Here is a 23293-nt window from a genome sequence, read left to right on the forward strand (position 1 = left end):
TAAAAAATCAATTTCTTCCTGTTTCAGTCTTGGTAGTTTATAGGTTTCCAGGAAGGCCTCCATCTCTTCCAGATTGCTTAATTTATTGGCATATAGCTGTTGATAAAAGTTTCTGATAATCCTTCCAATTTCATTGGTGTTGGTTGTGACCTCTCCTTTTTCATTCATAATTGTAGTAATTTGGGTCCTTTCTCTATTCTATTGGATAAGTCTTGCCAATGGTCTGTCAATTTTATTGATTCTCTCAGAGAACCAGCTTCTAGTTCTGTTGATCTGCTCTACTGTACTCCTGGTTTCTAATTCATTGATTTCTGCTCTAATCTTGGTCAACTGCTTCCTTGTGCATGGATTAGGCCTGTCCCTCTGTTGCTGTTCCAGCTTCTTGAGGTGAGAATATAAAAACTGCATTTTAGATTTTTCTATTCTTTTGAGCGAGGCTTGAATGGCTATGTATTTCCCCCTTAGGACTGCCTTTGCAGTATCCCGTAGGTTTGGGACCATTGTGTTTTCATTCTCATTGGTCTCCATAAATTGTTTAAATTGATTTTTGATTTCCTGGTTTATCGAGTCATTCCTGAGCAGGATGGTTCTTAGTCTCCAAGTGTTTGAGTTTCTTCCAAATTTTTCCTTGTGGTTGAGTTCCAGTTTCAAAGCATTGTGGTCTGAGAATATGCAGGGAATAATTTCAGTCTTTTGGTATCAGTTGAGACCTGTTTTGTGACCCAGAACATGGTCTATTCTTGAGAATGTTTCATGAGCATTAGAATAGAATGAGTATTCTTTGGTTCTGGGGTGTAGTGTTCTATATATATATCTACGAGGTCCAGCTCGTCAAGTATGGCATTCAAAGTTCTTCTTCTTTGCTGATTTCTTGCTTAGTTGATCTGTCTATTGCTGATAGTGGAGTGTTGAGGTCTCCTACTATTAGTGTATTTTTATCTCTATGTCTCTTTATTGTGGTTAAGAGTTGGCTTGTGTATCTTGCTGCTCCCCTGTTGGGAGCATATATATTTATAATTGTCATATCCACTTGTTGGATACATCCTTTAAGAATAATATAGTGCCCTTCTGTGTCTCTAACTATAGCCTTTATTTTAAAATCCAGTCTGTCTGATATGAGAATTGCTACCCCAGCTTTGTTTTGAGGTCCATTGGCATGAAAGATAGTATTCCATCCCTTTACTTTCAGTCTGAATGTATCTTTAGGTTCAAAATGAGTCTCTTGTTGACAGCAAATGGATGGGTCCTGTCTTTTTATCGAACCCGAACCCTGTGACGTTTTATGGGAGCATTTAGGCCATTTACATTGAGACTGATTATTAAGAGATATGATTTTAATGATGCCATGTTGCCAGTAAAGTCTTTGTTTCTATAGATTGTGACTTTCTGTTCTGTATCACTCTTGGGGCCTTTTTACCTTTATAGAACCCCCCTTAATATCTCTTGTAGGGCTGGTTTCGTGGTTAGAAAATTGGTCAGTGGCTGGCGATTCTGGAAGGTCTTTATTTCTCCATCAATTCTGAATGACAGCCTTGCTGGATAAAGGATCCTTGGCCGCATGTTTTTCTCTGAAAGAGCTTTAAAAATGCCCCCCCAACCCTTTCTCTCATTCCAGGTCTGTGTAGACAGGTCTGACATGATTCTGATACCTTTGCCTTGGTACGTGAGAAATTTCTTTGCCCTGGCCGCTTTCAATACTGTATCCTTGGATCTAATATTTACGAATTGCATTATGACGTGACGTGGTGTAGGTTTGTCGTGGTTGAGCTTGGGAGGGGTCCTCCCTGCCTCTTGGACACGAATGTTTGTTTCCCTCCCTAGATTAGGGAAGTTTTCAGCTACAATTGCTTCAAATATCTCTTCTAGACCTCTGTTTTTCTCCACCCCCTCAGGGATGCCAATAGTTCTGACATTGGAACGTTTCATTGAGTCAGTAATCTCCCGTAACCTACATTTCTGAGCGTGAATTTTTTTGAGTCCAGATTCTATTTTAGCTTTTTCTTCTACTAACCCATCCTCCAATTTGCTGATACGTTCTTCTGCCTCATTCACCCTGGCCGTCGGAGCCTCCAGTTTTGACTGCATTTGGCTCATAGAATTTTTAATTTCTGCCAGATTCACTCTCATTTCCGCCCTTAGAGATTCTATATTCTCATTGACATTTTCGTTAATACTTTTTTCAAGTCTACACATCATCTTGACCATTGTTACTCTGAATTCCATTTCTGATAATTTGGTTATATCCATATCCATTATTTCTGTGGCAGAGGCCACAGACTCATTGTCTTTTCTTTGCTGGGGGGGATTTCTCCTTCTCGTCATTCTGATGAGGAGAGGTTGCGAGGTTGTCGAGAGCCCAAATTATTGACCGGACCCAGGCCATGTGCCCTTGTTTTATAGGGATCTTAGGGACGTGGGCTTCTTGATTTTTCAGCCTGCCTTCTGGGGGAGAGGCCTGCCGCGCCGAAACTTAGGCAACCCTGTTTGGGTAGAGTCTCCGTGTCCCCTGCGAGGGGGGATGGGGATGGGCACACTGTGAGCCGGTATTTCCAGGCTTTTGTTCTCTGGCGACTTTCCCTGGCCATTTGCTGTGCCTCTTCTGAGAGAGCAGCAGTGGCCGAATCTCAGCCTTTGTCTCAGAACAGAGGGATCGCTGACCGTTCTCCACTGATGTTCTGGCCACTTTAACTCTGTTACTGTTGGTGGTGCTCAACCCTGGAGCATCCAGGGATGTGCGCCTCACACCCGGCATCCCAGCCTTCAGTTCCAGGGCCGGCGTGTCTTTGTCCTTTGTGTTTCTAACACTGCCAGCCGCCAGCCGCCCCCGCGCGCTCCTGGAGCTCCCGGTCTCAGTGTGGTTCCAGTGAACACACCGGAGTTACGTGAGAAGTCTGGTGGTGCGTGCTCTCGGCTCACGGTCTCAGTCTGCTGTCTCGCGGGTGCCGTCCGCAAGTCAGCCCGCTCCCCCGTGCCGGTGGCTACTGCTTCTTGGCGCCCGAACGCGGTGGCTCCCTCCCCCTTCTGTTTATCTTCCGATATCTATGTGTGGTTTCATGGCTCCCCTCTTTGTACGTCAATACTCAGCTCTGGAGATGTTCATTTGTAGAGATCCAGATGTATCTTCCCACGTCTCTAGCTGATTCCGTGGGTGTTCAGGCTGGTCTGGTACCTATCCAACTCGACTCAGGGGACCAGCTGAAAAACAGGACCCCTACTCCTCCGCCATCTTAACTCCCTGCCTCCATATTCATGTTTATTAATAGCAGTAAGGGAGGCTAAAATCTGTTCCTTGAGATTGTGAATATCCAGGGTTAAATTATCATGAAGAGAACCTTGAAGGTATTTTTTAATTATTTCCGAATTATGTAATGAATTGTTCCAAAACAGGGGGTTTAGACAAATGGCATTTTGGGCACAATCACAGTTAAGGCTTTGGAGGAAGTTAAGTGCTTCCTATTTTTCTCCCAGATACTCTATTGGGGCCTCCAAAAGTTGGAGTCTCCATAATATTTTTTGGTCAATAGTTTGCTGCAGTTGGAATTCTCGGGTTATGTTATAGGCTATTTGAGTGACATATTTAGCGTTTGGATAGTATGAGTAAGAGCAGCTATGGCAACACTAGTAGATGTTAAAATAGAGATAGCAGCTATGATGCTGGCTGTAAGCAATCCTAGAAACCTGTGTGTCCTTCTTTTTTTTTTTTTTTAAAGATTTTATTTATTTATTTGACAGAGATAGAGACAGCCAGCGAGAGAGGGAGCACAAGCAGGGGAGTGGGAGAGGAAGAAGCAGGCTCACAGCAGAGGAGCCTGATGTGGGGCTCGATCCCAGAACGCCGGGATCACGCCCTGAGCCGAAGGCAGACGCTTAACCGCTGTGCCACCCAGGCGCCCCCTGTGTGTCCTTCTTAATTCACTAAGGGTCTGATTAAAAATACTGAGTGATTTTGACTCCTCCCAAAATCGGGTGAGGTTGACAGGGATAAAAGTGAAAGGGTGCGTTTTAAAAACAAAGACCTGGGTAGCCTTGTGGTGAGTAATATTGTAATTATTTAGGCAAGCTGAGTAATATGCCCTCTGGCTACCGGAGGGTTTGATAGTATATAGCCCTTCTTTCTTAAATAGAGATATATTGGATCCAAACAGAAAGACATATGGGTGAGGAATACACAACTGAACGAAGTCAGTAAAGTTTTTTAAAGGGTTATGGAGTAACTGCCCTAATTATTGCTATATCTTTCATGCCAATGGAAAGAGGAAAGAATAAATATCCTAATCTTCAGAGAGATGATTGGGAAGAGGTTCTATTTGGGGAAGGGAAGAACTGAGGCCCCCCCTCATGCCAGATTATGGGAGAGGTAGTCCTGCCAATCCAACTCCCATTACCGGCAGGGTGGACTTTAATTTCCATGTTATTGGCTATGAAATGTCCTTTAGGACTCCAATCTAAGATGATATGATTATCTAATTTAAGAAGGTGAGGATCGAAGGCCCTACATGTTTCCCAGGAAACCCTCTCTGAAGAGGGAGTCCATTTAGTGCTTTTCTCACAGGAGGGGAGAGAGGAGTGGCTCTTATAGGTGATCCAATTGCCATGTTGGATGCTTCCAACAGAAATAAAAGTTAAATGGGATCTTTTATTAGGATCTCTTGGCAGAAAATGTAACCAGATTTGAGGAGTAGCCATCATGCAAAGAGGGTCAGACAAGGCAACACGAATTGGAAGGATGGAGGCATATAACTCTGTGTTATTAGGTGCTCAGGCCCTCCTTCTGGAGCCATTGAGTTGGGGTTGTGTAAAAGGAAAAGAAGTCCCTCTTATCCAGTTAGAGTTATTACTAAACACAGGAAGGGCATGTCAGCCCATGTTAAGGGCTTCCAGAGGGGAGGGTTAAGCATGTATGCCCAATAATCAGTAGCTGTAGCTCCTGGAATAAGACAGTAAAATGTACCTACCACGATAGAAGTTGTACTTATCACTGAGAGCATGGCCAGAAACATGTTTTCGGGTGTGTGGGCTTGTCTTGTCATCTGTAGGATTTCTCCAGCCTTTTGAGTCTTTTTCTTCAGGCTTCCATAAGTTATTTCGGTGGCATGTTGTGTCTTCTGCAATGAGCAATTCTGAGGTCGAGGAGCATCCAGCTTCAGTTGGCTTATCTGTGGAATCAGGTTTGATTCATGCCAAGCCATGATATGGCTTGATGTTCAGCACCAGGAGCCAAAGAGGTCCTTCCTGTGTGGAGACACAGGCATAGCCTCTGACCCAAGTGATGAGTTCATGGGGACCTTGCCATAGATTAGAGTTGGGGTTCCTCCATAGGACCAAGGGGCATGGTCCTGGGGATTTTTTGTAAAGTGTTTTAGGACAGGGGTTAGAAATTGATCATTCAAGTTGAAAAGATTTAAAGTTAGGAGTGCTTTGTATAATCGTGCGGTGGGGTCTTGATTGCTCAGGCCCATATTCCCCCTTTTTTGTTTATTTAACATGTTTTTAAGGGTGGAGTGTGCTCGTTTGATGACGGCTTGTCTTTGTGGATTATAGCGGATGCCAGTGTGATATGTGATTCCCCAAAGAGTGCAGAACTCTTTAAAGGATCGCTAGTGAAAGCTGGCACATTATCTGTCTTGATGGTCTCAGGGATGCGCATATAAGAAAAAGCCGTGAGAAGGTATTTGGTTACCTGTTTTGTGGATTCCCTTGTGTGTACTAAGGCAAACATATAGTTGGAAAATGTATCAATTGAGACATGTATGTAATGAAGTTTTCCAAAGGAAGGGATATGTGTAATGTCAGTTTGCCAGAGATCCTTGGCTGTGAAATCTCGAGGGTTGGTACCCTGTGGGTGAGAAGTAGTGCCAGTGGCCTAGCAATCAGGAAATTGGAGTATAATAAATTTAACTTGTTGTGTTAGATGAAATCATTTGTGTAGAGAACACCAATTGTGGTGGAAAAATCATGTGACAAGCGAGCTTATTGTAGGAGAGACATCATCACTAGGTTATCTGCTTATGAGTTCCCGTGAGTGAGTGGCCCTGGTAAGCTGCTATGAGATCGATTGTGAGAAATAAGAAGAGGATGAGAGCGTATATGGAGGAGTTGCTGGAGTCGAGAGAAAAGTAAAAGGACTTCAGGGTCTATGGTGGTTTTGATACACGCTGTGTCTAGCTGCTTGAGAACAAACACAGAATAAGCTGAATCACTACCAGTGTTGATAGGCTCATTAGGAAAAGTTTCTAGGGCAAGGATTAAAAGCTCCTATTTTAGCACATTGTGTCAAAGAAAATCCCAAGCGAGTAATTGAATTATTTGGGGGCCAGAGTTTCCTGACTTTCCTGACCCGTCTATAAAAAGAGTCTTAGCTTGGGGAAGGGGTTAGTGGGCGAGCCTTTTGGGGAAAACAAGATGTGTGGTCCCAAACCAATGCAAAAGTTTGTCAGGGGGTAGGGAATGGGCGATTTCTGCCATGAAATCTACCATTGCAATTTGTAATGGAAGTGATTGAAATAACACGGTTTCAAATTGAGGCTTATACAGTGGATTGTGAATGATCTGTAAGTTGAATACAGTGTTTACGACTTTTAACGATGAGGGATGAGGTCTGTAATCATCTCTAGATATGGAAATAACATTGTAGAGGGAGAGTTACAAGGAAAGAGCCATTCCAGATATCATAAAACAGGATTTAATTGCCCAAGCAAGGCAGAAGGAAATTTAGGAGTAAAAATAAAAAGCCTGATAGGTGATGCAGGGTTGACAGGGTCAAGATAACGATCTGAGAGCATTTGCTCAACTAGTAATTCCTTAGAGGCTTGTGGGTTAAGATAACGAGGGGAGTCTAAGGTTAATTCTCCTTGAAGGATTTCAAAGAGGTGAGAAAGAACAGCTGTTGGAATTCCCAGTAACAATCTAGTCCAGTTAATACTCCTAAGAGCTTTATGGAAGTCATTAAGGGTTTCAAGAGAGTTGTTGCAAAGAACTAATTTTTGAGGTCTAATTTGTCGTTTGGTAAGTAAGTAGCCTAAATAAAGCCATGGGGATAGGCACTGTACTTTTATCAGGGGAAATATACATCCCATGAGAAGTTACTTCTGACTGTAAAGCCTGAAAATTTTGAAATGGGTGAGCAATTAAAATGCCATCCATGTAATGGACTAGCTTAGTAGATGGCCATCTTTTTCAAAGGGGGTGTATGACTTGATGAACATGATATTGGCATATAGTGGGACTATGAAACATGACTTGGGGGAGAACTTTCCATTGAAACCAAGCATTAGGCTGCTCATTGTTTAAGGAAGGAAGGGTAAAAGCAAAATTTTCCCTGTCTTATGCAGCCAGGGGAATGGTAAAACAAACAAACAAACAAACAAACAGTCTTTGAGATCAATAACAATGACATGCCAATCTTGTGGAATCATGGCCGGAGAGGGGAGCCCAGGTTGTAGGGCCCCCATTGGTTGTATGATGCATTAATAGTCAGAGATCATATAATAGCCTTCATTTCCCTGATCTTTTTTGGAATGACAAAAATGGGAGTATTCCAGGGGCCGTGGGAGGGTTCAGTATGATCTGCTTTTAGCTCTTTTCGAACTAGATGATGGGCTTGTAAAAGTTTTTCCCCTTTTAGGGGCCACTGCTCAACCCAGACCAGGGAAGAAGTCTCCCAGGTCAGAGGCAGGGGAAGCACACAAGCAGTGACCCCAGTCAAAAATGGTAAGTGTCTAGTCTAAAGTCGCATTAAGCAAGTAGGTCCTGTCCCCAAAGATTAATAGGAGTATTTAAAATGAGAGGCTGTGAATACTCAATTTTTCCATCTGGCCCTCAACAGGTTAATATAGAGGTGCTCTGTAATGGTTGAGAGCAAGTTCTGATTCCAGTGACTGAATCAAGGGCTGTTTTTTGAGGCCAAGTGGGAGGGCCATTCCTGTTGACTAATAATAGTATTAATAACCTGTATCTGTTAGTCCTGTGAAAACCTTGTCTTGAATTTTAATAGCAGTGGTCTTTGGCTGGTTATAGTTTGGGCCCAATAAGTCCCTTTGGGTCCTGTGCTCCCGAAACCTTGGGTCCCCTGTGGGTTTTGAGATGCCCCGGGGACCCAGTAGGGGAGGAGCAATAGTTGAGCTATCTTACTTTGAGAGGGAAAAATATGCAAGCCTTTACATGTCGCAAGTACTTGAATTTCCCCTTGATAATCACAGTCAATAACTCCTGGAATGACTATAATACCCCTTAAACTTAGGTTTGATTTTCCTAATAATAATTCCATTGTCCCCTGGGGCAAGGGTCCCCACACCTCCTTGGGGACTTTTTTTTGTGATCATCCCCTTCCTTAAGAATTAGTTCTGACTGGGTGAGAAGGTCCAACCCAGCGCTTGCTGGGGTGTCTGCTAGGAGGAAGAGGACTGTTGTTTTCCCATCTGTCAGGAAGAAGGTCATTGGCCCCATTGTTTGAGGGGCCTGGGCAGGGCCCACTTGGAAGTTTTCCAAATAAAAGAGATTCCCATCAGAATCAAATTTTTTAATAAAAGTGTTTTATTATATGTTAGTCACCATACAGTACATCCCAAGTTTTTGATGTAAAGTTCCATGATTCAGTACTTGTGTATAACACCCAGTGCACCATGCAATACGTGCCCTCCTTGATTTGTATTGTTTAGCCCAATGAAAACCCTTTTTACAACAGGGCCAAACATCCTTAGGAAGATTAAAAGAGAGTTCTCCTTTAGAGGTGGGAGCATTGAAACAACAAAGGCTTGCCACATTGAAAATGGGTTTGGGAATTTTCCTTTCTTTCTTTTCTTCTTTTGTTGTTGTTGCTGTTGGGAATTTGGCTTTATGGGTTTCTGTTCCTACGTATTGTAGGCCTTGATAAGGTCTCCAGTGGCAGTGGCTTTAGCTCTTATTCCTTTCATAGCATCCTGGTAGTCTTTATTGGCATTCTCAAAGGCCAGCTGAAGCAGTAAGATATCAGCAGCCTGATTATGATTGACCTGTCTCCTTATTGCCTGTTGTTTATCAATGAGGTCTATAAAGGGCTGTTGTGGTCCCTGCTTGATACTAGCAAACAAACCCTATGTCACATTATTTTTAGGGATGCGTTTCCAGGTTCTCTTTGCACAGAGAGAAGTTTGGTCATACACTTGTGGATCAAAATTGAGCTGCTGGTCCATTGCAGAATATTGTCCTCAGCCCTAACATATGGGCTGTTATAGGGATTCCAGACATCTGATTTTGGGTAGCCTGTTGCTCACATAAATCGTCAAATTCTGATAGCCAAATAAGATATTGAGGAATTTCATGGACTGTTTTACAGAGAGTTTGCCAATCCCATGGTGACATGGCATAATGGTCTGTGAGAGAGGCAATAAGGCCTTTAGAAAATGGGCTTGTGGCACCATTTTCTTGTATGCTTTTTCTAATTTCTCTAAAGGCATTGAAGGCAAGTGCTTCGTAAATGCATTGTTGTTGTTGTCCTACTATGATGGGGAAAGCTGAGAGTTCTCCTCTGAGCATAGCCTCTGAAAGGCAATTTTTTAGTAATAGTTGCTTGGCAGGGGCAGGCAGCAGCAGAGAAACTTCCCCAGCGAGGGGGGGTTGGTGGGGGGGAGTTCTTCCGTTTCAGTCAACTTGGCCTGCTGGGTTGGGGAGTTAACAGGGGGAACTGAGGGAGCGGGAGCACAGGATCAGGGAATTCTCTTTCTGTTTCTTTTGAAATGCTTGATGTATCTTCAATATGTAATGGAGTCAAAGCAGATCTCACTAGCCCCACAATGTAAGGGAGGCGAGAGGTACCCTCATTCCTTGTTCATGTCTCCCTTTTAAATTTTTTCCAACTCTTTCCCATACTTCTAAATCTAAAGTTCCTCAATCAGGGAACCATGGGTTATGTTCAATAACCCTGAGATAGCGAATGAAAAAATTACTCCAGACACCTTAGAAGGAGAAAGGAGAGGCCTGGGACCAGATGATCTAGTGGTGAAAGGCCTTGAGCTAGGCTTTGTCTCCACTTTTAGTGGGGTCATATCAGTACACCAGGTGCAAATGCAAAGCAAGGAGGAAAGCTTAATGGTCAAGACAGTAATATATGGGACAGCATGTGATAAAGGTGAGGAGGCAAGGAATTCGTGAAGTACGTGACCACCATGGGTGTCTGTTTTTCTTTAAAATGTAAACATTTACTCCCTAGATGAGAACCTTGAGCCACAGTAAGACTCTTGCCACTTTCAGCCAAGAAACGTCAAAGGAAGCCCAGTGTTCCAAGCACTCCTCCTTTGCTCTTCAATTAGTTTCATCCAGGGAGGCATATACAAGTCAGATTTTGTCTATCCAGGCACTGTGAATTCCCACACTTTTACCTATAGCTGTACACTGCCCTTTGGTTTGTAGCCAAAACCACTCTTACTGAGAAGTATAAAGCCTATATTCAAGAATAATATTTAACATTTTTGGCTCATTTAAATTTCTAAGTATTAAATTTCTAGGCCTCTTAAGTATTATATCTAAACAGTTCATAGCATTGAGATGCTAGGTGGCTCAGTCAGTTAAGTGTCTGCCTTCAGCTCAGGTCATGATCCTAGGGTCCTGGGATCGAGTCCCACATGGGGCTTCTTTCTCAGCGGGGAGCATGCTTCTCCCTCTGCCTGCTCTGCCTGCTGTTCCCCCTGCTTGTGCACTTGCTTGCTCGCTCTCTCTCTTTCTTTCTCTCTGACAAATAAATAAAATCTTTAAAAAAACAAACAGTGCATAGCATTAATACATATTGTAGTTTATGTATTGTGTATTTGCTAGGAGAATTTACAGGACTCAGCATATATTGTACTCATGGCTATGATATATTAACCTAAAAGGATACAACCCAAAGTCAACCAAGGGAAAAGGCACATGGGGCAAAGAGGAATCCAGGCTCAAGTTTCCAAGAGTTCTCTTCAGTGGAGTCACATGGGAGAAGTTTAATTCCTCTAGTAATAAACTGTGACACGTGTGGAATGTTCTCTACCAGGAAGGAGAGTTCTGTGCCTAATAGTCTAAGGCTTTCATTGGTAGTCATGTAGGCATTCTCTGCCTAGCACACACCAAAATTCTACACTCCCAGAAAGATATCGAGTGTTTGACATAAACCACACTCTATGTACAAACAATTTAGGTACAGTGAACCACTCTTAACAGTTCTGGGAATGATGGGAACCCACCCAAAATCCAAGGTCCTAGATGGCAGCCAAGTTACAAACTTGCAATTAGACCTGTCAAAGGATACCAGTCTTAGCCTTTCAATGTTAACTCTTTTCTGCACATGTGTATTTTATTTTTTTAATGTTTTTTTTTATTATGTTAGTCACCATATAGTACATCTCTGGTTTTTGATGTAAAGTTCGATGATTCATTAGTTGCGTATAACACCCAGTGCACCATGCAATATGTGCCCTCCCCACCACCCATCACCAGCCTATCCCATTCCTCCATCCCCCCCAAAGCCCTCAGTTTGTTTCTCAGAGCCCATAGTCTCTCATGCTTCATTCCCCCTTCTGATTACCCCCCTTTCTTTATCCCTTTCTTCTCCTACCAATCTTCCTAGTTCTTATGTTCCATAGATGAGAGAAACCATATGATAATTGTCTTTCTCTGCTTGACTTATTTCACTTAGCATTATCTCCTCCAGTGCCGTCCATGTTGCAGCAAATGTTGAGAAATCATTTTTTTTGATAGCTGAGTAATATTCCATTGTTCAATGTTCATAGCAGCTTTGTCCACAATAGCTAAATCGTGGAAGGAGCCGAGATGCCCTTCAACAGATGACTGGATTAAGAAGTTGTGGTCCATATATACAATGGAATATCTTGCACATGTGTATTTTATATTTAAATATTTTAATGTTTTAGATATTTAGATCTTTAGTAATAGCATATACCCAGTCCTTAAATTGAGTTACTTTGTGTATTTTGTCAACATTCTTAATAGAGAAAACTTGAAGTTAGGAAAACTGTCAGAAAAGGAAATGGAAGTAATTAGTCTGAGTTAGAAGAGAAAGTAAATTTAGGAGCGCCTGGGTAACTCAGTTAAGCATCCAATTCTTTATTTCAGCTCAGGTTATGATCTCAGGGTCATGAGATCAAGCCCTGCATCAGGCTCTGCACTCAGCATGGAGTCTGCTTGTCCCTCTCCCTCTGCTCTTCCCACCCCCTTGCACACTCTCTTTCAAATCAGTCAATCAATTAATCAATAAATAAATAAATAAAATCTTTTAAAAAAAGAAAAGGTAAATTTAAAATTGGTATATTAGGATTATCCTTTTCTAAAAACATAAGCCTAACTACTGCAAGGAAAGAGAAAGCATAAAAAGAGTTTTAGTCTGATATTTTTGTATATTGATAATAAAAATGAGTTTTGAAGTTCCAAATCTCACACAAGCACAGCAGTATTAAAATATGCAAATTAATAAAAATGAGTTTTGAAGTTCCAAATCTCACACAAGCACAGCAGTATTAAAATATGCAAATTAACAAGAAACAGAAGTCCAGGACCAGATGTCTTCACTGATGAATTATACCAAACATTTAAGAAACAATATCAATCCATCTCAGATTCTTTCAAAAAATAAAAGAGGTGGGAATACTTCAGACTTATTCTATGAGGGCAGCATTACCCTGATCCCAAAACCAAACAAGGAAACTACAGGCAAAGAAAATTATAGGCCAGTCTCCTTGATGAACATAGATGCAAAAATCCTCAACAAAATCCTAGCAAACTGCATTCAAGAATACATGAAAGTATCATGCAATGTGATCAAATGGGATTTAATCCAGGGATGCAAAGATGGTTCAATATATAGATATCAATCAATATGATATAGCACATTAACAAAACGAAGGATAAAAATCATAAAATCATCTTGATAGGTGGCAAAAAAATCATTTGACAGAATTCAGCATCCATTCATGATAACAACTCTCAACAAAGTGGCTATAGACAAAATGTACCTCAACATAATGAATGCCACATATGAAAAACCCACAGCTAACATCATCCTCAATGATGAAAATTTGAAGGCTTTTCCTCTAAGATCAGGAATAAGACAAGGATGCCTACTCTTACCACTTCTATTCAACATGCTTGGCAAGTCCTACCCAGATCAATTAGGCAAGACAAAGATATAAAAGACATCCAAATCAGAAAGAGATAAAACTGCCTCTGTTTGTAGATGGCGTGATATTACATATAGAAAACCCTAAAGATGCTACCAAAAAACTATTAGAATAAGTGAAGTCAGTAAAGTTGCAGGTTACAAAATCAATATACAAGAATTGGTTGTGTTTTTACACGCTTCAAATAAACTATCAGGAAGAGAAATTAAGAATACAATCCATGTACAGTTGTGTCAAAAATAATAAAATACCTGGAAATACATTTAACCAAAGGAGTCCAAGACCTGTACACTGAAAACTATAAGACATTGTTAATAGAAATTGAAGAAGACACAAATTAATGAAAATATACTACATGCTCATGGATTGGAATAATATTTTTTAAATGTCCATAGTACTCAGAGCAATCTACATATTTGGTGCAATCCATATCAAAATCCCATTGGCATTTTAACCAGAACAAACAATCCTAAAATTTGTATGAAACCACAAAAGAACCCAAATAGAACAATCTTGAAAAAGAACAAAGATGGAGACATCATGCTTCCTGATTTCAAACTACATTACAAAACTGTAGTAATCAAAACAGTTTGGTATTGGCATAAAAACAGACATATAGATCAATAAAACAGAATTAGGGAAAGCCCAGAGATATATCCATGCACATATAGCAAATTAATTTATGACAAAGGACCCAAAAATACATGATGAAGAAGGAATGGTCTCTTTAATAAGTGGTATTTGGAAAACTGGGCATCCACATGCAAAAGAATGAGACTGGACCATTATCTGAAACCATACACAATAATTATGTCAAAATGGGTTAAAAATTTGAACATAAGAAAATACAGGGAATAAGCTCCTTGACATTGATCTTGGTGATGAGTTTTTGGATTTGATGCCAAAAGCAAAGGCAACAAAAGCAAAAATAAATGAGTGCAACTACATCAAACTGAAAGTTTTTTGCACAGCAAAGGAAAGCATTAACAAATGAAAAGGCAACCTATAGAATGGGAGAAAATATTTGCAAACCGTATATCTGATAAAGCATTAATATCCAAAACATGTACAGAACTCATGCAACTCAATAAAAAAAATCTGATTTAAAAATGGGCACAGGATCCAAATAGACAATTTTCCAAAGAAAATATTACAGATGTCCAAAATACACATAAGAAGGTTCTCAATATCACTTATCATCAGGGAAATGGAAATCAAAGACAGTATGATATGGGCACAAAAACAGACACATAGATCAATGGAACACATTAGAGAACCCAGAAATGGACCCTCAACTCTATGGTCAACTAATCTTCAACAAAGCAGGAAAGAGTATCCAATGGAAAAAAAGACTGTCTCTTCAACAAATGGTGTTGGGAAGATTGAACAGCCACATGCAGAAGAATGAAAATGGACCGCTTTCTTACACCATACACAAAAATAAACTAAAAATGGTTGAAAGACCTAAATATGAGATAGGAATCCATCAAAATCCTAGAGGAGAACACAGGCAGCAACCTCTTTGACCTCGGTCACAGCAACTTCTTGCTAGACACGTCTCCAAAGGCAAGGGAAACAAAAGCAAAAGTGAACTATTGGGATTTCATCAGGATAAAAGCTTTTGCACAGCAAAGGAAACAGTCAACAAAACTAAAAGGCAACTTACAGAATGGGAGAAGATATTTGCAAATGACTTATCAAATAAAGGGCTAATATCCAAGATCTATAAAGAACTTATCAAACTCAACATCCAAAAAAGAAAAAGTCCGGTTAAGAAATGGGCAGAAGACATGAAGACACATTTTCCAAAGAAGACCTACAAATGCCTAACAGACACATGAAAAAATGCTCCACATCCCTTGGCATCAGGGAAACACAAATCAAAATCACAATGAGATACCACCTCACACCAGTCAGAATGGATAAAATTAACAACTCAGGAAACAACAGATGTTGGTAAGGATTCACAGAAAGGGGAACCCTCAGGAATGCAAACAGGTGCAGCCACTCTGGATACAGTATGGAAGTTCCTCAAAAAGTTAAAAATAGAACTACCCTGTGACCCAGCAATTTCACTACCAGGTATTTATCCAAATGATACAAACATAGTGATTTGAAGGGACACATGCACCCCAATGTTTATAGCAGCATTGTCCACTATAGCCAAAATATGGAAAGAGCCCAGATGTCCATCAACAGATGAATGGATAAAGAAGATGTGATATATATATATATATGTGTATACACACACACACGCATGCACGCACACACATTGGAATATTACTAAGCCATCAAAAAGAATGAAATCTTGTCATTTGCAATGAGGTAGATGGAAATAAAGAGTATTATGCTAAACAAAATAAGTCAGAGAAAGACAAATAACCATATGATTTCACTCGTGAAATTTAAGAAGCAAAACAGAGGAACAGAGGAGAAGGGAAGGAAAAATAAAATAAGATGAAAACAGAGAAGGAAGCAAACATTAAGAGACTCTTAACTATAGGAAACAAACTGAGGGTCGCTGGAGAGGAGGTGGTTGGGGGGATGGGGTAATTGTGTGATGGTCATTAAGGATGGCACTTGATGGATTAATTACTAGGTGTTATATACAACTGATGAATCACTAAATTCTACCCCTGAAACTGATAATACAGAATGTGTTAACTAAATTGAATTTAATTAAAAAAATCAAAACCACAATGAGATATCAACTCACACCTGTTAGAATGACTATTACCAAAAAGACAAGAAGAAAGCAAGTTTGGGAAAGGAAGTGGAGAAAAGGAAAACCTTGTGCGTTTTTGGTGGAAATGTAAATTGGTGCAGCCATTATTGAAAACAGAACGGAGTTTCCTTAAAAAATTAAAAAAAAATAAAACTACCACATAACACAGCAATTCCACTTCTGTGTACTTATCCAAAAGAAATAAAAACACTAACTCAAAAAGATACCTTTACCCTATTGTTCATTGCAGCATTATTTACAATAGCCAAGACATGGAAACAACCTGTGTCCATTGATGGATGAATGGAAAAAGAAAATGTGGGATATATGTACAATGGAATATTTTTCAGCCACAAAGAAAGAAGGAAGTCCTGCCATTTTAAACAACATGGATATACTCTGAGGGCATTATGCTAAGTGAAATATGTCAGAGAAAAGAAAATACTATGTAATCTCACTTATGTTTATGTGAAATCTAAACTCAGATACAGAGAATAGGTTGGTGGTTGCTGGTGGTGGGATGTGGGATGGTGGGCAAAATGGGGAAGGAGATGAAAAGATACACAATTCTGTTTATAAAGTAAGTCCTGGGGATGTAATATACACCATGGTGTCTATAGTTAACGTTTTATTGTATATTTGAAACTTGCTAAGAGAGTTGCAAGAAGGAGAAAGTGTAACTATGCGTGGTTATGGATGTTAACTAGTGAAAAAAACAAAACTTGGAAAGTGTGTGAGATTGCATAGACTAGCATGTTTATCACATTGGTATTTATATTACTGAAGAATTGGAAACAAACTAAATACCTAGCAATCCGGGATCTTAACTGATTCATGTTCTCAAATTTCAGTCACTTCTGTACCTTCTCTATTTTGCTCTATTGGAGGACCATGTGACCTATTAAATATTTTTCTTTATTTTTTAAGGATTTTATTTGAGAGAGAGTGAGCAACCATGATCAGGGGGAGGGGCAGAGGGAGAAGAACAGACTCCCCACTGAGTGTGGAGCCCCATGCAGGTCTCCATCCCAGGACCCCAAGATCATGACCTGAGCTGAAGTTAGATGCTTAACTGACTGAGCCACCCACCCCATATTTCTTTAAATTAACATTTAAGTTTAGCCCTGGCCAAAGCTGTTACATCAGGAAAAGCATGGATTTATGCTTGTTACATCCATTTTAAATAAATGCATGATTAAAATGAAGATATATGTGTGTGCAATATCTAAAGTCATTTTATGTACTATGAGTAGTGTAGGAAAACCCTGATTAATGGTACGTTTATACAACACAGCCTTTAGAAATGATGATGTAGTTATATATTTAGTGATTTAAGCTTTTTAAAAAAATACTGAGTAAATAGTATACACTATGCATGTACTTTTGTGATAAATAACTTTATATTGTAATAAATAGGCTAGGTACTCAGAGTACTATGCACTAAAATATGCTGTGTTAATGGCTCAAAGATGTGACTATGGGAAGTTTTTTTAAAACTGTATTCTAATTTCTTAACCTATTAATGATAATATATTTTCTAAGTATAATTTAGAAAGTAAAGAAGTATAAATTCTCTTACTTCCTAAAAAGCTAATTGTAAAAGCTCTTAAATATTATTAAAAATAGGCTACTTAGGGAAGCTTTTTAAAATGGCTATACTCGGGCACCTGGGTAGCGCAGTCGTTAAGCGTCTGCCTCCGGCCCAGGGCGTGATCCTGGTGTTCTGGGATCCAGTCCCACATCGGGCTCCTCGGCTGGGAGCCTGCTTCTTCCTCTCCCTCTCCCCTGCTGTGTTCCCTCTCTCGCTGGCTGTCTCTCTGTCACATAAATAAATAAAATATTAAAAAATAAATAAATAAAAATAAAATGGCTATACTTTTGCTTCCTTTCTTTGCCAATATTTACTTTTGTTGTTTGTCTTCACCACTGTTTACTTTTTTCTGTTTAAAACGGGCCATTCAGAAAGGCAATACAGAAGTGGCCTGAATACATGCTGAAAATGCAATCCACCAGAAGAACCAAGCAATTAATTTTTTGAGAATGGGTGCTAGGGTTGATGCTGTAGCAGCCAGAGTTCAAACTGCAGTAACAATGGGCAAGGTAAGGCTTAACATTTGTAAATAATAGGAGCTATTGATTTAAGTTTAATGAGCATATTGAGCTGTCAGAAATCTAAATCTATTGCAGGGTGCTACAGGGTGCTGATAAAGGCCTTAAGGGGCAGGACAGACATAGTCAAAGTGCTTAGTGAGGAAAATGATTTTGGTAGTGGCTTTTAAACTGAGGTCTAATTGTCTTCCAATGAAGAGTCAGTAAAAGATAGTGCCTAGAGCAGAAATACATATTGTTTTTTTACTCTTAAGGGAAGAGTACACAAATTTCATAAGTTGATCTTTAAGTTATATATTTAAAAGACTGCATACATTTTGAGACTACTTGCAGGATGCTCAGTCTTTTTTTTTTCTTTATAATCCCAGTATGTAACCAAGTCTATGGCAGGTGTAGTTAAGTCTGTGGATGCTACATTGAGGAGTATGAACCTTGAAAAGTCAAAGAAAAAAAAAAGGAATCATTTGATGTTCTGATAGCATCTTTTCAGTGTAAGTTTTTCTTATGACCATATTTCTTTTTACAGATTTCTGCCCTGATGGACAAATGTGAACACCAATTTGAAGCATTTGATGTTCAAACACAACAAATGGAAGACACAGTGAGTAGCACTACAACACTAAAAATGACCAAGTAAGAATAGTTTCAATACTTAGGATAACTTTTTAAAATTACTCGACTTCAAGAAATAAAGGCTTTGTGAGCATAAATCATCTATAGAATATGACATAAACATGGTGTATCCCCAAAATGCAAGTAAGGAAGTAAGTTATGCTCTGCTCTGGATTCCTGAGGACATGTTGGAAGATGACATCCCCTTACCTTGTTTTGAAATTCTAAGAATTATAGTAGGTCACATGTCTAGAAAGTCTGGAACTTGGTTCTACCTTGCTGCCAGTGGTATTTATTGACGAAGGCATTGTATTAGAGACTCACTGTGCTAGTGGGTATTAGGTATTATCCTCATTGCAAATATTCTTCTGCTTCCTTATCTATTCTTTAGGAGTGTTATTTATGCTTGAGTCACAGGTGACCAAATAATTAATTGCAAGACAAATATTTTTCATAAAATGAGGATTTTTTAAAACCTACAGCTTAGACAGAGATGTGCTACAAAGAACTTTTGAAACTAGTTTGCATGTGACATGAGCAAGCAACAAAGTTTTTTGAAATTTAAATGTTCAGATAGAAAATTTCTTTCATTATCACTCTTAGTTTTGATCCCAGCACCTATCACATGGTTAATTACATGAGCAAAGAACTTGCCACTCCTTCAGCTGCTAATATGGAAACAATATAATTTATAAAATAGATTAGGAAGAAATCAACAACCATCCATCAAAATTATACTTCAGATAACTCTTTTAATGAGGTAAATAAAAAGAGATTATGCTTTTATTTAGGTTTGAGAGTTAAGAAAAAGAAAAAATCATGTGTATGTGTTATAGTAAGCATGTATTTAGACATTACTTTTATATCTTCTCTAATGCCTTGGTCCCCCACATGTGGTGCAAGAATTGGGAACATCTGTGTCATCTTGGAGCTCCTTAGGAATGTAGAAATTCAGACCCCATCCACAGACATTGAATCAGAATTATTTTAACAAGATTCCCAGATGATTTATATGCACTGAGTTTGAGAAGCACTGTCCTAGAGTTTCTGATTCTTACTCAAGCTCCTTAGGTTATCTGCAGGTGATTTTATTATCAGTCAAGTTTAGGAAACAGGTGAATGGAAAAATGACTTGGAAGTCAGGACACTGGAATTTCTGATCCCTATTTTACCACTAATTAACTTTGGGACCTTAAGATATTCACTGCCTTGGGCTTCACTACCTTAGCTGTAAAATGTAGGGTTGGATATGATGATATATAAATGCTTTTTAGCTCTGAAAAATCTTGAGATTAATTCACCCAACATTTGCTGGCACCTTCTCCTGTTTCAGGTATTGTGCTAGTACTAGGGACATTCAAATATATATAAAACATTCTTCATAAAAACTCAACCAAAATGTACAAAAGAAATAGATATATGGTTGGACACATTTAGTTGCCCAAATTCTCATACCCTGCTAATGAGTAATTAGAATTGAAATTGGCATATCCACTTAGCAAAGCAATTTAGTAATATCTACAGTCTGCTCTTAACATAGCAGCCAGAGTGGTCCTATTAAAATAAATCCGATCATATCATTTTACTGCTTAAAACCCTCCAGTGGCTCCATATCTGCCTCAAAAGCCAAATTCTTTGCAATGGCCTATTAATACTCTATGGGATCTGCCTCACTCCACTTTTCTGACCTTATTTCCTATTACTATTCATTAATTTCCTCAGGCACTTGGCCTCCTTGTTATTTCCCAAACACACCAAGGACATTTGTGTCTAAAAACAATTCCACTTGCAGTTTCCTCTGCCTGAATGCTTTTCATCCATCTTGCAGACATCCACATTTCCCACTCCCCTTCAGTTCTTTATTCAAATGTCATTTTCTGACTGAGGTCTTTCCTGATCATCCTATTTAAAAATACATCAACAGCATACACACCATGCCATATACTTCCTATCTGCCATCCCTGCTTTATTTTTCTCCATAGTACATATTACCTTCTAATATATGATACTGATGCATTAAAAAACAGTATCTGGCATAAAGTATGGGTGGTTAATTAATATTTATTGAATAACTCAGAGTATATGAAAAATGCACATGACCTATAACCTAGTCCTTCTACTTCCAAATTTATATTTGCAGAAACCCCTACATATGTATACAAAGATACCTGTATATGAGAATGTTCATGCACCATTGTCTGTGATTAGGGAAAAAAGTCAATGTCCAGATATAAAAGGAATAAATACAATTGTATTTATAAACTGCAGTATTATACAGGAAGTAAAATGAATGAACAAGATCTCTAGATCTCAATATAATAAAATCTTACAAAGTTGAATGGGAAAAACAAGTTGCAGAATAGTATACATAGTATAATATGATTTAAGTAAATTTTTTAAAAAATGTTATTTTAGATACAAAGACAGCAAAACGCAAGTGTATGTAAGTATTGGCTCTATTATTTCCTGAACATTTTCTATATTTTTAAATGTTTTTTTATTATGTTAGTCACCATACAGTACATCCATGGTTTCTGATGTAAAGCTCGATGATTCATTAGTTGCGTATAACACCAGTGCACCATGCAATACATGCCCTCCTTACTACGCATCACCAGTCTATCCCATTCCCCCAGCCCCCTCCCCTCTGAAGCCCTCAGTTTGTTTCTCAGAGTCCATAGTCTCTCATGCTTCATTCCCCCTTCTGATTACACCCCCTTTCTTTATCCCTTTCTTCCCCTGCCAGTCTTCCAACTTCTTATGTTCCATAGATGAGAGAAATCATACGATAATTGTCTTTCTCTGCTTGACTTATTTCACTTAGCATTATCTCCTCCAGTGCCGTCCATGTTGCAGCAAATGTTGAGAACTCGTTCTTTCTGATAGCTGAGTAATATTCCATTGTATATATGGACCACAACTTCTTAATTCAGTCATCTATTGAAGGGCATCTCGGTTCTTTCCATGATTTGGCTATTGTGGACAATGCTGCTATGAACATTGGAGTGCATATGGACCTTCTCTTCACTACATCTCTATCTTTGGGGTAAACACCCAGTAGTGCAATGGCTGGGTCATAGGGTAGCTCAATTTTTAACTTTTTAAGGGACCTCCACACTGTTTTCCAGAGTGGCTGTACCAACTTGCATTCCCACCAACAATGTAAGAGGGATCCCCTTTCTCCACATCCTCTCCAACAATTGTTGTTTCTTGCCTTGTCAATTTTTGCCATTCTAACTGGCGTAAGGTGGTATCTAAGTGTGGTTTTGATTTGAATTTCCCTGATGGCTAATCATTTTGAACATTTTTTCATGTGTCTGTTAACCATTTGTATGTCATCATTGGAAAAGTGTCTATTCATATCTTCTGCCCATTTTATGATTTGTTTATTTGTTTCTGGAGTATTGAGTTTGAGAAGTTCTTTGTAGATCTTGGATACCAGTCTTTTATCTGTAGCATCATTTGCAAATATATTCTCCCATTCAGTGGGCTGCCTCTTAGTTTTTTTGACTGTTTCCGTGGCTGTGCAGAAGCTTTTTATCTTAATGAGGGCCCACAAGTTCATTTTATCTTGTGTTTCTCTTGCCTTTGGAGATGTGTCATGAAAGAGGTTGCTTTGGCCGATGTCGTAGAGGTTGCTGTCTATGTTCTCCTCTAGGATTTTGATGGATTCCTGTCTCACGTCGAGGTCTTTCATCCATTTGGAGTTTATCTTTGTCTGTGGTGTGAGAGAGTGGTCAAGTTTCATTCTTTTGCATGTAACTGTCCTATTTTGGCAGCACCATTTATTGAAGAGACTTTTTTCCACCAGATGTTTTTTCCTGCTTTGTCAAAGATTAGTTGCCCAAAGAACCGAGGGTCCATTTCTCGGTTCTCTGTTCTGTTCCATTGGTCTATGTGTCTGTTTTTGTACCAGTACCATGCTATCTCTGTGATCACAGCTTTGTAGTACAGCTTGAAATCCGGCATTGTGATGCCCCCAGCTTTGTTTTTCCTTTTCAACAGTTCCTTGGCGATTCGGGGCCTTTTCTGGTTCCACACAAATTTAAGGGCTGTTTGTTCCAGTTCTTTGAAATATGTCATCGGTATTTTGATCGGGATAGCATTGAAACTGTAGATTGCTCTGGGTAACATGGACATTTTAACTATGTTAATTCTTCTGATCCATGAGCATGGAATATTTTTCCATCTTTTTGTGTCTTCCTCAATGTCTTTCAAGAGTGATTTATAGTTTCTAGAATATAGATCCTTTATGTCTCTGGTTAAGTTAATTCCAAGGTAATGTATGGTTTTTGGTGCTATTGTAAATGGGATGGATTCCCTAATTTGTCTTTCTTCAGTCTCATTGTTCGTGTATATAAATGCAACCGATTTCTGAGCATTGATTTTGTATCCTGCCACATTACTGAATTGCTCTATAACTTCTGATAGTTTGGGCGTGGATTCCTTTGGGTTTTACATATAGAGTATCATGTCATCTGTGAAGAGAGACATTTTGACTTCTTCTTTGCCAGTTTGGATACCTTTTATCCCTTTTTGTTGTCTGATTGCTGTTGCAAGGACTTCTAGTACTATGTTGAATAATAGTGGCGAGAGTGGGCATCCTTGTCGTGTTCCTGATCTTAATGGAAAGGCTTCCAGCTTTTCCCCATTGAGAATGATATTTGCTGTAGGCTTTTCATAGATGGTTTTTATGAGATTGAGGAAT

General features: G+C 39.3%; 1 long non-coding RNA gene across 3 annotated transcripts in view; it reads left to right on the top strand.

Annotated features, from left to right (window-relative positions):
* LOC123789773 (uncharacterized) overlaps positions 1 to 23293 on the top strand; it is a 94601-nt gene that overhangs the window by 40738 nt on the left and 30570 nt on the right. Inside the window, exons 4-5 of one of the 3 annotated variants that reach the window (XR_015723407.1) lie at positions 16115 to 17964; positions 18500 to 22838. This is a non-coding gene — a long non-coding RNA (uncharacterized LOC123789773). Of the gene's footprint in view, positions 1 to 16114; positions 17965 to 18499; positions 22839 to 23293 lie in introns of those variants that run through there. The other 2 variants (XR_015723408.1, XR_015723406.1) reach the window with 2 other exon arrangements.

This window comes from Ursus americanus, chromosome X (genome assembly GCF_024610735.1).
Source record: "Ursus americanus isolate L20-20 chromosome X, mUrsAme1.1.p, whole genome shotgun sequence".
NCBI lineage: Eukaryota > Metazoa > Chordata > Mammalia > Carnivora > Ursidae > Ursus > Ursus americanus.